This window comes from Pongo pygmaeus, chromosome 12 (genome assembly GCF_028885625.2).
Source record: "Pongo pygmaeus isolate AG05252 chromosome 12, NHGRI_mPonPyg2-v2.0_pri, whole genome shotgun sequence".
Taxonomy (NCBI): Eukaryota; Metazoa; Chordata; class Mammalia; order Primates; family Hominidae; genus Pongo; species Pongo pygmaeus.
Window position 1 is genome coordinate 127,094,190 of NC_072385.2, and position 15,804 is coordinate 127,109,993.

The 15,804-nt window shown below is 41.7% G+C and overlaps 1 protein-coding gene across 5 annotated transcripts in view; it reads right to left on the reverse strand.

The window, feature by feature from the left end:
• The window catches only part of RNF144A (ring finger protein 144A), a 158,557-nt gene that overhangs the window by 128,234 nt on the left and 14,519 nt on the right, over positions 1–15,804 (reverse strand). For 4 of the 5 annotated variants that reach the window (XR_008500001.2, XM_054474405.2, XM_054474403.2 and 1 more), the window contains exon 2: positions 6,808–7,007. The exons of the other annotated variant lie outside the window; for it this stretch is intronic. The gene's annotated coding sequence lies outside the window, so the exon portion shown is untranslated. The remainder of the gene's footprint in view (positions 1–6,807; positions 7,008–15,804) is intronic. 5 annotated transcript variants of the gene reach the window in all.

The following is a 15,804-nucleotide window of genomic DNA, read 5'->3' on the forward strand; positions in this document are numbered from 1 at the left end:
CAACTATTAAAAATTACTGCAATTGTAATGATTATATAATTAATGAAAACAAGATAAATATAAAATTAATGTACATTTCTTAAATCTAAAAAATAAACTATTGAAAACAGAAGAATTTGGATTTTTTCTCTTGAAGTTTGTATATCTATGGATAAATATTACTTATATGTATAATAAGACTCAATTCAAGATCAATTTTGTTCCAACTTTTCACTTTTATAGCTATAATAACTTCAATACTTTGTTCACATACATACACAGATGGACTAGAAGATACATTGTAAAAATGAAACTCAAGTCTTGAACTTCTATATATATGCCAAAAATCACATAGTAATAAAAGAAAAAACTAACTCGGAGTGATCAGCTGACAACTTAATCAGCAGATCTTCCCACAAAAGTAAACCTTTGGGAACCACCAGATATGTAAATAATGTACAACCAAGACATTAGTCATTCAAGTCCAGTTTCTGGGAAACACATCAAGAGACTATACTAAGACTTTATAAATAATTGTACTCATTACTTTTTCACTTAGAGGCACCTTGTTTAAGTCAATATACTCAGAATGAGCTTGAAAAAAATCTTAATACGTGATGTTATTATTAAAAATGCTTCAATTACATGTTTGTCAATATTACTTGTATATTTAGCTGATTCTAACAACCTAAGAGACAAAGGAGGTTCTCACTGTCAAATTGATCAGCCCTATGTTCTACCAGAAGAGGTTTCACCTTATTTTTAAATTCAAAGAAATGTTTTTACATTGACTATATATTTATGTACATATAATTATAGTTATTATATTTATTTATATCATATATATTTAGAGAGAGAAAGAAAAAAGGAAAAATAATTTTAAAAGCACTGAGAGATAAATTATGAAACACAACTCATAAATCAGATCATTAAAATCAGTAAGGTCAGGTTTAAATCAAGATTGAGGTAACTGAATTATGTTACCCATTTTATAACAAATTATAAAGGCAAGATACTAATGGTGTTCTCATTAATATTTAATAAAGCGGTGTTAAATTGAGCTAAAATTAGAAGTTACTGATGAAGCTGTAAGTCTGATATTTCTTTAATGAATGCATATGCATGTGTCTATGAAGCTCTGTTGTTAGTCTTTTGGGAATAATCAAAAGAAACCGTATGTTTAAAATAAGGACAAAAATACATTTGTTTTTGTTAAGCCTCATGACCCAACATTTCCTACTGGGTCTTCTTCCCTTTATCCCAGAAGCATGATATCACCCAATCAACCATCCAGAACCCTTTTGTTTTGAATCACGTCACTACCCTTGACACATCTGAATGGTTCTCCCTGCCCACGAGACAGAGTCTACCTCCTCCCGATGGCAAATCTTCAGACTCCAGGCTCCAAGGGGCCCCCTAGCCCTGCTGTTCCAGGGCCCAGGTTCTCCTCGTCTCTTTCCTCACAGCAGGCTCAAAACTGCCTTGGTTGTGAGAATTCTTCTAACAGTCAGCATCCATTTCTCATTGTCTTAGTTTTACTCTGGCCTGTGCCCCAGTTTTGGGAACTGGAGTCCACATCCTCAGCTTGTCAACATTACCCCCCCAAGAAAAAAAGTCAACAAAAAAACCCACATTCTTACAAACAGAAGTCAGCCTGTGTCTCCTCATTTATCCTGGGAGCCTCAAGCATGGGACCTTGCACATCATGGATGCTCATTAAATGCTGACTTGATCTTTCTAGAGAAATCTATACTGCGCTAGAAAACAGGCACTTGTTGTTCTCTTGCCAGCAGTTGACTGTCCCTCCTCCAATTTGGCATGTATGAACACCAGGAAGGCTCAGAGAAGACTGACCCAGCAACAGACTGACTTAACATCATAGCCTAGAGCACAGAACATGGAGGAAAATGGCCCAAAGTCTGAAAAACAAAAGCAAACAAACCCCAGAAAACTGTAACTGAGCTAAATGTGGAAAATGTGGTTATGATTGATTTTAACAATACCATCAGCCGCTGCATCTCAGAAGAGCATCTCTGTTTCCATTTCTAAAAATACTGCTCATTTCTACACATCAGGAACTCTGAAACCAGGAGGAACTAGAGCAAGGTATCAATCTTTTCACTTCTAGTTCATGCTTTAAAAATGACCTTTGCCCTAAAGGCCAGCTAGCCAAAAGCAGAACAGCAATGAGCCCGCCACACAAAGCTGCAGTTTCCCAAACGTGGCCGGTCCAAAGGCTGAGTGATGGCCAAGGCCAAGTTTTTAAGCAACGATTTCTTTTCTTTTTAAACTACTGATATTTCCCACTTGGAAAAAACAAAACAAAACAGAACAAAAACCTGTATTTCAAAATTAGCTACTTCAATCATAGAAGGCTGGATTGAGGCTGGTTTATAGTCCATGAAAACCACCTCTCTTTATAAATTCTAAACATTTAAAAAATCTTTGCTTGTGCTGGAATGTCATTTTCTAGTATTTTGGCCACTTCACCATGACTCTTTTGTGAATATGAAGCCATTTCACAGTTCTTGGAATTTGTTTGAGACAGATTCCCAAACAGAGCGTCCTGGGAGGTGGGCGTGGCCAACAGAGAGAACACAAAATTCTACTCGGCCTTATGATGAGTTTTCTCCAGGGCTCTTTCATGCCTCCCTCACACCTGAGGAGTCCCTCTCTGAGGCCAGCAAAAGCACTGCAGGGAAAGATGCAATAATCTTAATACGTTAAAGTTAAGATTTAAAAATAAACATAAAATTAGAATGCACTTATCTTCCAAGGAATGGAAGAGAAAGCGGGAGGGGAAACTTCAAATGGCAACTTTCACAGTGGCCACATCTGGGGACAGTGCCCCAGCCAGGAAATGCAACAGTGACACCCTAGCAATGCCTTCCCAGTATCACCAAAGGGGTAAGTAGGCAATCGAGTAAGTGGAGGGGAAGATCTCTCCAGCAGCCCTTTTAAAGTACGGACAATGAAAACGTGAGGCAGGATGACTGAGAAGCCGAGCCTTTGGGAGGAACACTGGAACTTGCGGCACCTGCAGACACCCCACATTCCGGGTTCCTCACACCACCTCAGATCACTGCCTGTGTCACTGCAGGTCCTTTCTCCATCGCCCCGGCCTCACAGTGCCCGGCCTCCTCCTACATCTCCAATGGCTCCTCCTCTGCTCCTTCCTCCTTCAGCCCAGCTGTCCTCTCTCCTCACTTCCCTGTCTCGGCGCCCTCTGAGATTAGGATCCTCTCTCCCCGGCACACACTACCAACTCCAGCCATTCTTTCACTGTGTCCCTCTCAGCTTGGCCAAAAGATCACTCAATTCCTGACCTCCTGCACGCTTCAACTCCCCAGCAGGGCTATCTAGAGAAGCATGGAGTCACCCAGAGTGGCTCTTTCAGTCTGCAGCCAGAGCTTCGAGTGGGCTGTGAATGCTTCAGGTGACTGCTCCGCACCTCCATCTCTCTAGAGGACTTTCTGCTGCCTCCTGGTCTCTGCAAACTTCCAATCCCTCCTCCATGTAGCATGCTCAGATGCTGTCTTTGACTCCCATTTCACAAAGAAAGGTCGGTAATCAAAAGAGAAATGCAGAGCCTCCTCCTCCGAGCGCCACCTACGCATGTATCTGTCATTTGGTCCATCCCCACTGGTAACTATCCATGTTCCTCCTAAAGCCAGTAACTCCACTTGTCCACAAATCCATCTCTCTCTCCTACTCAAGAAGTGTTTTCAGTAGCCCTCCATCCCACACAATCAATATTTCACTCTCTACTGAATCACTCCCCTCAGCATCTAAACATGCTGATAATGCTTCCAACTGAAAAATAATTCTCCTAAGCTTATTTACCCCACCAGATACCACCTCAAACTCTGCTCCCTTTTGCAGCAAAGCTCAACTGAGTTGTCTACAATCCCTGTCTCCACTTCCTCCCCTGCATTCTTCTCTCCAGTCCAGCTTGTGTGGCCACAGCCACTGGACCACTGGTCCTGGCACTGGCCCAAGCCTCCATTCTCAGTCCTCTCCATTTCTCAGTCCTCTCCATTTCTCAGTCCCCTCCATGTTCCTGGTTTCCCCACTTCCTCCCTGATTATTCCCTCTTGTTCTCCTTTGCTGGCTCGTCCTCTTCTGCTCGTCATGAAGCTGGAATGCCCCCAGGGCCCAGTCCTTACAACTCTTCTCTTCTTTCACTGGGGATCTCATCTGATCTTATTCCTTGAAATACCAACCAGAGGCCAAAGACTCCTATCACATCTCCGGCACAGACCGCCCTCTTAAACGATCAGATCTGGATAGGACCACCCACTCGGCGTCTCCATGTGGGTGGCTTATAGTCTTCTCACACTCAGCAAGTTCAAAACTGAACTTTGAATCTCTTTTTTAAATTGAGATGGAGTCTCGCTTTTGTCACCCAGGCTGGAGTGCAATGCTGTGATCTCAGCTCACTGCAACCTCCGCCTCCCAGGTTCAAGCAATTCTCCTGACTCAGCCTCCCAAGTAGCTGGAATTACAGGCACCTGCCACAACTCCCAGCTGGTTTTTATATTTTTAGTAGAGACGGGGTTTTGCCATGTTGGCCAGGCTGGTCTCAAACTCCTGACCTCAGATGATCCACCCATCTCGGCCTCCCAAAGTGCTGAGATTACAGGCGTGAGCCACCGTACCCGGCCTCTGAATCCGTTTTTGCACCCAAACCTTCTCTGGCTGCAACCTACTCCATCTCCATTGGTGACAATTCCATCTAGTTACTCAAACTAAAGTGCCTGGAGTCATTACAGACTTTCCCCTTTTCCTCATATTCACAACCACTCTGGAACGACATGGTAAGGGCTCTATCTTCAAACTATCCAGAATGTGGCTACTTTTCCCTGCTGCTGCTGCTGCTGCTATCTGCAGAGTGTGCCCCACTGTCTCTTGTCTGGATTACTAAAGTAGAATTCTCCAGTGACCTCTGAGATGGTCTCCTGGATTTTACCCTTGTTCTCTGCCCTGTCCAACGTCCTCTGAGATGGTCTCCTGCGTTTTACTCTTGTCCTCCGCCCTGTCCAACGTCCTCTGAGATGGTCTCCTGGACTCTAGCCTTGTCCTCCGCCCTCTCTAATGTCCTCTGAGATGGTCTCCTGGACTCTAACCTTGTCCTCCGCCCTCTCTAATGTCCTCTGAGATGGTCTCCTGGACTCTAGCCTTGTCCTCCACTCTCTCCAATGTCCTCTGAGATGGTCTCCTGGACTCTAGCCTTGTCCTCCACCCTCTGCAATGTCCTCTGAGATGGTCTCCTGGACTCTAGCCTTGTCCTCTGCCATCTGCAATGTCCTCTGAGATGGTCTCCAGGACTCTAGCCTTGTCCTTTACCCTCTCTAATGTCCTCTGAGATGGTCTCCTGGACTCTAGCCTTGTCCTCCGCCCTCTGCAACGTCCTCTGAGATGGTCTCCTGGACTCTAGCCTTGTCCTCTACCCTCTGCAATGTCCTCTGAGATGGTCTCCTGTACTCTAGCCTTGTCCTCCGTCCTCTCTAATGTCCTCTGAGATGGTCTCCTGGACTCTAGCCTTGTCCTCCACTCTCTCCAATGTCCTCTGAGATGGTCTCCTGGACTCTAGCCTTGTCCTCCACCCTCTGCAATGTCCTCTGAGATGGTCTCCAGGACTCTAGCCTTGTCCTCTGCCATCTGCAATGTCCTCTGAGATGGTCTCCAGGACTCTAGCCTTGTCCTCTGCCATCTGCAATGTCCTCTGAGATGGTCTCCTGAACTCTACCCTTATCCTTCACTCTCTCCAATGTCCTCTGAGATAGTCTCCTGGACTCTAGCCTTGTCCTCTGCTATCTGCAACATCCTCCAAGATTGTCTCCCGGCTTCTACCCTTTCCTCCACCTTCTACAGTTTATTCTCAATGTAGAGGCCAGAGTAAGCCAATTAAAATGAAATAGACCCTGCTTCTCTGCTTAAAACCCTACACTGATTTCCCATCATGAACCTAGAATTCCCCAACAGCCTGCAATGGCAGGCACAGCCAGGTCCCACTATGTCCTGCCCGGTTCCAGCTCACAGCTCTGTGCAGAATCTTTCCAGCCAGGCTGGCCTGGGTGCTCCTCCAGCTGTCTGTATGCTGCAGCCACCAGCCCTTCTCTCTACAGCGCTCTTGCCCAGATGCTACGTGGCTAGTTACTGCACCTCCCTCAAGTCCATGTTCAATTTCACCTTTAGAGACCTCCCTGACCACTCCACTTAAAACTGCAACCTGCCCCGTCCTACTAGACATGGTCTACTTTACACTGCAACCTGCCCCGTCCTACTAGACATGGTCTACTTTTTCTTTTCTCTACAATATCTAGGCCTTGTTGCATAGCATATAATTTGCTTCCGCTACTGTCCAATGAAAATTGTCTGTCTCTTCCTGCCTGTCCCTACCCCCATCCTCCACTTGTATTCCTCACAAACACAGAATCTCCGTGAGAGCAGGCACTGGTGCTGCCTCACTGTCTTCTGAGTTAGAGCTGTGCCTGGCACACGCAGGAGCTCAATCCACGTGTTCTCTAGTGAATCAGGGAGATCTAAAACAGGAGACTCCAGGGATTGTTACAACCAGCAAATGAATAAACCTGGAAATCTTTCCAAAGTATAAACAACTATAATGGCATAAAATAATGTGTTGAACACTATCTTAAAATTCATTCCGGGGAAACCTACTAGAAAATTGCCTTTACGTTGTGGCTTAAGAGGTATAGAAAAATCCACCCAGGCAGGCCTACTATCTTTTCCAACAATGGCCTGAGATTCCACTAAGAAGAGATCAATGAAGACTGGCAAGCCTTCATTTTCTGAATTCAAAGTTACCTCTGAGAAGTCCAGAGGGGAAGAGAGGAAATGTCTTCAGGCCAGGTCCTGGTGTCCTGCTGTGCTTATGCACAGTCAGACGGCTCTGCCCTCAGGTCAGGCGCCCATAGGGAGAAGTGGGAGAAGGTCTCCGGCACCAGGGCTCCCTGCAGAGCTGGGGGAGGCTGGGGGCATGTCAGAGTCAGCAGGGTACTGGATGCCTAAGAAACAAGAGAAGAACACAGGCAGTTAGAGGAGCAGGGAGGAGAGGAGCAGGGTACAAAGCCTTTCTTCAAGCCCAGAGGAAAGGCTACTGACATTAGAAATCTTATCCAGTCAGACAGTTGTGAAGCATAATAGTACACTGGAGAAAAAAACGGAGGTTTACTATGTTAAAAAAAATCCACCAAGAAGTTAATGAATAAATCCATCAACACAGACAATTCTGAGATAACAAACTGCCCCTCGACCTTCATTCTGTCCCCTCCTTTTCAATCACAGCCATTCAGCTTTGCCCAGTGAGTCTCCTATAGAGAGAGGTGCAAGTCCACAGAAACGCTTGCTTCTCAGGGCAACCATGAGAAAAATAACTCAAAAGTATATAATAAAATAAAAATAGAATTAAAAGAGGATAAAAATAAACTAATGAAAAAGAAGGCAAAACAGAAGAACAGAAGAACACAAATAACATTAAGATCCATGGAAAACAAATAGTACAATGGCAGACATAAATTCAGCGTTATCACTAATTACGCTAAATGGTTTAAACACTCCATTCAAAGGCAGGAATTGGTTGAATGAGTAACAACTATACGTTATTACAAGAAACATAATTTAGAACAGCACCAGAAAGAATACTTAGAAACAAATTTAACAAAAGATGTGTAAGATCTGTATATTAATAACTACCAAAACATCATTAAAAGAAATTAAAGAAGCCCTAAAAAAATAGACATCCCATGTTCGTGGATGGAAGACAATGTTGCTAAGATAGCAACACCTTCCAAACTAATATATTAACAGATTGATTAATTGGTGAATAGATTACATGTAATCACCACTAAAATCACAGCTGCCTTTTTTTAATAAAAATTGACAAGCTGATCCTAAAATTCACAAAGAAATCCAAGAGACTCTTAGTAGCTAAAAGAACCTAGAAAAGAAAAAAAACTTGGGGGAGTTACACTTCTTAATGTCAAAATTTACTATAAAGCTATATTAATCAAGACAGTGTAATAGTGACATAAGGACAAACATATAGATTAATGGATTAGAAGTGACAGTCCAAAAGTACGTATCTACATTTCTGGTTAATTGGTTCTTGACAAGAGTATCATGACATTTCAATGGGTAAATGATAGTGGTTTTTTTTTTTGTTTTTAACAAATAGTACTGAAAAACTGAATCTAAACACAGACCTTAAACTTTTCACAAAAATTAACGGCAAATGAATCATAGACCTAAATATAACAGCTAAATTTATAAAACTCTTAAGAATAAAACATAAAAGTCAATTTTTATGATCACAGATGAAGAAATGGTTTCTTAAATATGGTGCTAAAAGCTCAAACAAGAAAAAATGGATACACTGTAATTCATCACAGTTCAAAATGTTTGTATGTCAAAAATGCCATCTAGAGAATAAAAAGACAACCTACAGAATGCAAGAGAGCATTTGCAAATCATATATCTGATAAAGGCCTCAGATTCAGAATATATAAAGAATACTTAACAATCCAAAGACAACCCAAATGTAAATATGGGCAAAGGATTTAGACATTTCTCCAAAGAAGATATTCAAATGGCCAATAAGCAAAGAAAAAATGCTCTACATGACTAATCAATTAGGGAAATGCAAATCGAAACTCCAATGAGATGCCACTTCACACCCACTAGGATGGCTAGAATCAAAGGATAGATAATAACAAGTGTAGACAAGAATGTGGAGAAATGTGAACCCTTACACATTGCTGGGGAGAATGTAAAGTGGTGCAGCTGCTTTAGGAAATAGTTTGGCAGCTCCTCAAAGTGTTGAACATAGAGTTGTCATATGGCCCAGCATTTCCACACCTAGGTAAACACCCAAAATGAATGACAATATACCTCCACACAACAGCCTATACAGGAATGTTCACAGCTGCATTATTCATAATAGCCAAAAAGTGAAAACGACCCATATGTCCATCAACTAGTGAATGTATAAAAAAAAAAAAAAGACTGAGGCAAATCCATGCAATAGATTTGGCCACATAAAGGAATGCAGTACTGATTCACGCTACAGCATGGGTAAATGTTGAAAACATTGTGCCAGATGAGAGAGAGAAGCCAGACACAGAAGGACATATATGAAACCACTCATATGCAAGGTCGAGAACAGAAATCCATAGCGACAGAAAGTGGATCACAGGTTTCCAGAAGCTTGGAAAGTGAGAGAATAATGAGTGAGTGTGAAGGGATGCAGAGATTTTTGGAGGGTACTGAAAAGACCCTGGAATTAGATAGTGACGTTGGTTACAAAACTCTGTGACTATACTAAAAACCACAGAATGGTGTACTTTAAAACGATGACTTTTATGCTGTGTGAATTCCATTTTAATAAAACTACTATTTAAAAAGAAAGAAAGAGGCCCGGCGCGGTGGCTCACACCTGTAATCCCAGCACTTTGGGAGGCCGAGGCAGGTGGATCACGAGGTCAGGAGTTTGAGAACAGCCTGGCCAACACGGTGAAACCTCATCTCTACTAAAAATACAAAAATTAGCTGGCTGCGGTGGCAGGCATCTGTAATCCCAGCTACATGGGAGGTTGAGGCAGAAGAATCGCTTGAACCCAGGAGGCAGAGGTTGCAGTGAGCCAAGATCGCACTATCGCACTCCAGCCTGGGGGACAAGAGCGAAACTCCATCAAACAAAAAAAAAAAAAAAGAAAAAAGAAAGGGGAGGGGACGGGAGGGGAGGGAGGGGAGGAGAAACATGCCAAGTGGAAAAAATTTTAAAAGACGAAGTCTAGATTACTCCAGGTTTTCCCAAATGTTCTCTTTCTCAGTACAGCTTTTGTTCATCAGGACTGCAACACTATATGTAAACTCTGCTTAACCTTAGGCATTTCTGTTTGGGAAGCAAAGAACAAATTCAACTGCCTCTTTCTCTCTCCCCCTCTGCCTCTGCAGGGCCATCCTAGTTTTCTCAAAGCAGAGAATCAGAGGAGCAGTGTTTCCATCTGACCAGACAGAAGACACAGCCTGGTGGACAGGCCCATATATCTTTTTGGTAGATATTCTCTCGTTACTGCTCCTTTACTAAAATAGCAAGCATTGCCCACATGCAGCCTGAGGATGCTAAATTTTTTGCAACACTCAGGACCAGGCTGCTCAAGCTAAAGCCTTTAATGCTAATGTCTCCGCCAGCCGAGAGCCCTCACCCAGCCTCCAAACATCACCTGGCCATGCACAGAGCAAGCCTCTCCCCTCCAGAAAGCTGTTCCTCCTCAGTCCTGAGCAGCATCTAGACACCCATTCCAGAAAATGGTATCCACTTTGTTGCAAATCTATTCTCTGCCTTTACTTGGCAATGAATTCTGAGCCTTCAAATAAAGACAATATAGTGTCTTTTACTACAGCTTCTGCCATTTTTCCCAGGTAAGAAGAGCCTGTAAACAGAATTATAACCTCCAGCAGGAAGAACAGCTCTCTGCTCAGCTGGTGCACTGGCAAATGAAGCCTTTCCAAGCTACATTATAAAAAGATTTATAAAGAGAGCCTGGCCACAGAGCTTTCTGCCCAGAGGGGTGTGTTGGGAGCCCAGTGTGGCTCCTGGGCTGTTGGCAGGTTGCAAAGCCTCCTGTCCCCACCTGGACAGTGGCCCATGGTCACACAGCTGACTGGCATCCGCATTTTCTCAGCACCGGCAAATGGGCGCTAATGAAGTGCTACAGCATGTCACTTATTGTCTGTCATCCGTATTTTTAACAGCTTCCAGCCAAGCTGCATGTGTACCCAGGTATCAAGAACTGTTCTTCATACTACTCTGGTTACAAAGCCACACCGGTATTGAGTGGTCAGTCCTTCAATACTCAAGAAGCCCTCACATTTTTAGTACTTGTTTTTATAGAACACCAGGAATGCATGTACTGGGTTTTAGCAGAAACATGTGTAGTAAATGTTCATGCACTCAACCTTTTCTTGCACCCCGACCATGTGCTCAGACAGCACATAGGAGTGATAACAAGGTGAATAAGATGTGGTCTCTGCTGTCAAGGAGCTCAGACTATGTAGGAACCTGTAGACTGCACCTGGCCCTCAGTGACACCACACCGAGGCCCTCAGTGACACACACACACACACACACACACACACACACACACACACACACACACTACTGTGTGTGACTTGAAAAAAATCTGATATACTGAAGGATAGGATGAGGCTTCTCATTTCCTAACAGTGTGCTTGTCTGGTAATTTCAATACAATTCATTAATTTACACCTTTCTTGGAACACAGATGCTACTTCAAATTATAAACAAAAGACTCAATGGTTCAGAATAACCTGAGAAAGTCAACCTGATGCAAAAACGTATATTAAAGACATTATTTTATTCATTTCTTTCTTTCACCAAGTGTGTGTATATCAATATAGAAAAGGATCCTGTTGGTGATTTTTTAAGATTATATAAGATGACTCCTTGTTAAATAAAGGCTCTAAAATAGCAGCAGCTGAAATCACTACAATAAAAAGGCTTATGAGAAAAAAAAGTCAGTGACAACCACTCAAAACCTTTAGATCTTTGCAGTCTGAGTATTTATCTATACGCGCACACACACATGCATCTATAGATGCATGTATGTGTATAAGTGTGTATATATGCATCTATGTATGCACACGTGTGTACATATGTATCTATATGTGTGTGGGTGTGTGTATATATATGCCATCAGTTAGTGATAAGAGCTACAATAAAATACAACCAGGTAAAGAAAGGACGTGCTATTTTCTTAGTCTTTAAGGCCTCTCTGAAGAGGTGATATTTTAAGTGAGTCTTGGATGAAATGAGCAAGCAGGACATGACAATGTACGGAGAAAGAACATGCTCCACAAACATGCTCACTGCTCCGCACAAGCAATGACAGTGAAGCCCCCCCTACCTTCACTGTTCCCATAGGCCAAGCCGCCCAAGTTCCCTAAAGGAACAGTGAAAGCAGTGAGAAACAGAAACCTGACAGATATTGAAGGTACCTCCCAAAGCATTTGATGGGAGAAAGGAAGGGAGGTAGGGAAGGAGGGAGGGAAAGAAAGAAGTCAAAGACGCTTCCAGACTTTTGTCCTGAACAGTCGTTTGAGCGGTGCTGTCCATGACACGGGTGTCCCTCAGAATCCCTAGGGTAGGTGTGCAGATTGCCGTGCCGACAAGAAGCATGGGCTCGTGGGGGTGGTCTGGTGACACAAAGTGAGAGGCCATCCCATCTACATGCTGTTAACATTAACGCTGAAGGCTAAATGAGCTCACCCGGGCAGGGATGTAGATGGGAAAGACAGCAAAAGAGGCCTGAGGATGGAGCCGTGGGGCCCTCGGATGTCCAAACACAGAGACGCAGCTCAGCGATGAAGAGCGACCAATGAGGGAGGAGGAACGGGGAGCTGCAAGGAGAGGGTGGCGACCTCAGAATGGGATGCTGGATGTCCAGATTTTAGACGAACTGGGTGTTACTGCAGGAATGGGTAGTTAATGTAAGACCAAAGAGGATGACCAAAAGGAGGAGGCCAAAGAAGAAAGTCAGGGATCTAGTTTTGAAATGGCCTGCTATGCAGATGTTGAAATGGCTAAAGTAGTAACAGGAAGGAAGATGAAGATGGTGAATTAGTTGCTAAACTCGTCTATGAATGCAGAGGAGGACAAAAGGAGGGGTTATCTGTAGAAGGCTCAGAGAAGAAGGAAGAGGGATGGTAAAGCCTGATGGCACATGTCTCAAGGGAGCAGGGGATTTTTAGGGAGGAAGAAGGTGCAATGGCCTGGAAGTGGCAATGAGAAGCACAGACAGCATCCACTCCACCTTGACCATGTGGTTTTTTTGTTTTTTCTGAGTGATGACCATGTGACAGTCACTGAACTTGGCGGTGATATGCACAATATTGGCAAAAGCACAGCTACTGTAAAAGAGCTGCATCTTACAGAAGAGGAAACAGGTTAAAATCTTTGCCCAGGTCAGATAGCTGGTCAGTGGCAACCCACGTCCAGCTGCAGAGCTCCTGCTCTTATCCAGGATTCCACAGAGTCTTCTATGCAGATGTCTTTAAATACTTCTAAGTAGTATCTCAGAACAATAGAAGAAAGATGGGTTATTCACTAAACAGTTTTCAGACAAATAGCTATAGGTGGGGAAAAAAAATAGGCTTGGAAAAAAGATTAGGCTGGTTTCCTAACAATGCTAAAAGTAAAACTAAAATTTTACCAGAGGAAAAAAATAACTAAAATATGTATAACCCAGCAGGGAGAAAGGCCTTTAAAGCAAACCTCAGAAATAAGGAAATGGTAAAATTCTAACTACATAAAAATAATATTTCTATTTGGAAAAAATAACATAAGACAAGTAAAAAGTAAATAACAAAACAGGGAATAATTTTTCTCATTACATGTAATGAAGAATTAATACTTCTAATTTATAAAAAAAAATCAATAGAAAACACTGCAATAGAAAAGCAGGTAAAGAATGTGAACAGGTTCACAGAAAGAGAAATACTAGTGGCTGATAAACATTTGAAAAGATGCTGAAACTTATTCCTAATTAAAGACGTGAAGTAAAAAGATACCATATTTCACTTGTCAGATCAGCAATGATGAAAAACCTTCATACTGTTGAGTAAAAACCCAATACCGTTGAATGTGGAGAAGGAGGAACTTTCATCCATTTTTTAGCAGAACAACAATAGATGTCATTTTGGAAAATGACTTGGAAACAGATCAAAACATAAAACACACATAATTCTGACCCACATGTGCTGCCCTAAGTATTTACTCTAGAGATACATTGGCAAAAAAAATTTCATATGTGTGTTAAAACAAAACAAAACAAAAACAAAAAACCCTGGAAGCAATCTTCACAACAGCAAAAACTGAAAATCTATTTACAAACCCATCAATAGAAGAAAAGCTGAATAAATAATACAGCTATATTACTGAAGAATAAGCTGAACCTTAGTTAATATTTCATGTCTTGGCATGAAAAGATATCTAAGATATATCAGCAAAGAAAAAGTCACACTACAAAAATATTTATACACTATGATCCCATTTGTGAACACACACTTAAGTTATATACTCACAATTTTTCTAGAAGAATTAAAATTAAAAAAAAAAAACTGTGGGTAATTGCTTTAGAATAAAGGGAATTTTATTCTCCATTTTTTTCCTTTCAAAGTTGTTTTTTTATTCTCTGCATTTATAGCTTTAAATTTTTAGAAGCTAAAGACTTTTGATACAGTACCCATGAGATACTATACACTGAGAGAAAACAATTATTTTTATTTTGCCTCGCCAAGGATTGTATCTCATAAGTATAACATATTGCAAGCTCTAAATTAAAATCCCACAAAGAGACAGCATTTCTTTGCATTGCAGCCTCCCTGAAGCAAATCCTTAGAGTAGGCTCTGCTCTGAAATCCACACAGAAATCCAAGTTAGTAGAGGCTCTTCCTTCTCCATATCCTTTCTCCGTCTTCTCCATAATGAAGGAACATTTTAGACTCTGTGCCCACTAGTGATCACAGCAAAATACTGCTCAAGAGAGACCCTCCCACTTACCTACAATTCCTTACACATACGTACATAAAGGGGTTCCAAAAGAATCCCTCCACTTCTCTTCCAGTCTTTTAATTTCCAAGTCTAGGATTGTTTTCTTAGCTGTTGCTGAACTTGCAAGTTAATATTTCAAAAAGCAGTATAGCTCTGTGCAGTTAAGCTTATGCAGCCGCTATAAGTGGAGGTTTTCACATGTGTGGCTTGTTTGACTTTACTATGAATAGAGGTCTTGTCCTGCTTCGATAAAGCACCTCTCTGTTTGCATGCATCGTATACTAATAGTCTGTACACTGGGAAACACAGGGATCCCTTTAGAGTTGCCCTGCAGTGAGTTATTTTGCACTTGTCTTCTCTGGGGGAAAACAAAATACACTCTTCAGCAGTGGAGATATTTGTCAAATTATAGCTATGGAACAAACTCGTTGGTTCATTGGTTATCAATTAATTGAGTATTGTTTAAAATTCTCTTATTGTGATAAAAGGCATTTGGCTAATTCTGCCATCATTCCTGATTCTAAGATATCACTCATAAAAATGAAGCTGAGTCTTAGGCTTAAACTGCTCACAAAGAACCAATTGATTTATCTGACCGGATACCAAATTAGGCACAAAATGAGAAGCTTGTTATAGTAGAGGCATTACCACAGGAAAAAAATAGTTTATTTAGAATGGCGAGATAAAACACACACCAATTTTAAAGAGCTTAGAAAGCAATTCCTTTGGCTATGTAATTTTGTAAAGGAATAAGGTAACTTAATATACTAAGGAAAAAAAAATCTCCAAATAGCAATACACAGTATTTTCTATTTTTATAGTGTGTGTAATTGTGAATGGTCTAAATATACCAGTTAAAAGGTACAGATATTCAGGGAGGGTAAAATAGCAAGCGTCAACTACATGTTGCATTGTCCACAGGAAATCTACTTCAAATAGGAAGATTCATGTTAAAAATAAAGGGATGGAAAAAGATATACCATGCTAACACTAATCAAAAGAAAGCTGGACTAGCTATGTTAATTTCAGATAAAGCAGAGTTCAAACCAAGAAAAAAATCATCACAACAAAGCGGGCTATCACAAAATAATAAAGGGATCAATTTTCCAAGACATAACAATGCTAAACATGTAATACCCTACAACAGAGCATCAAAATACGTATGGCAAAACTGACAGAACTGCAGGGAGAAACAGACAAATCCACTACTAATAGCTGTAGACTTTAACACC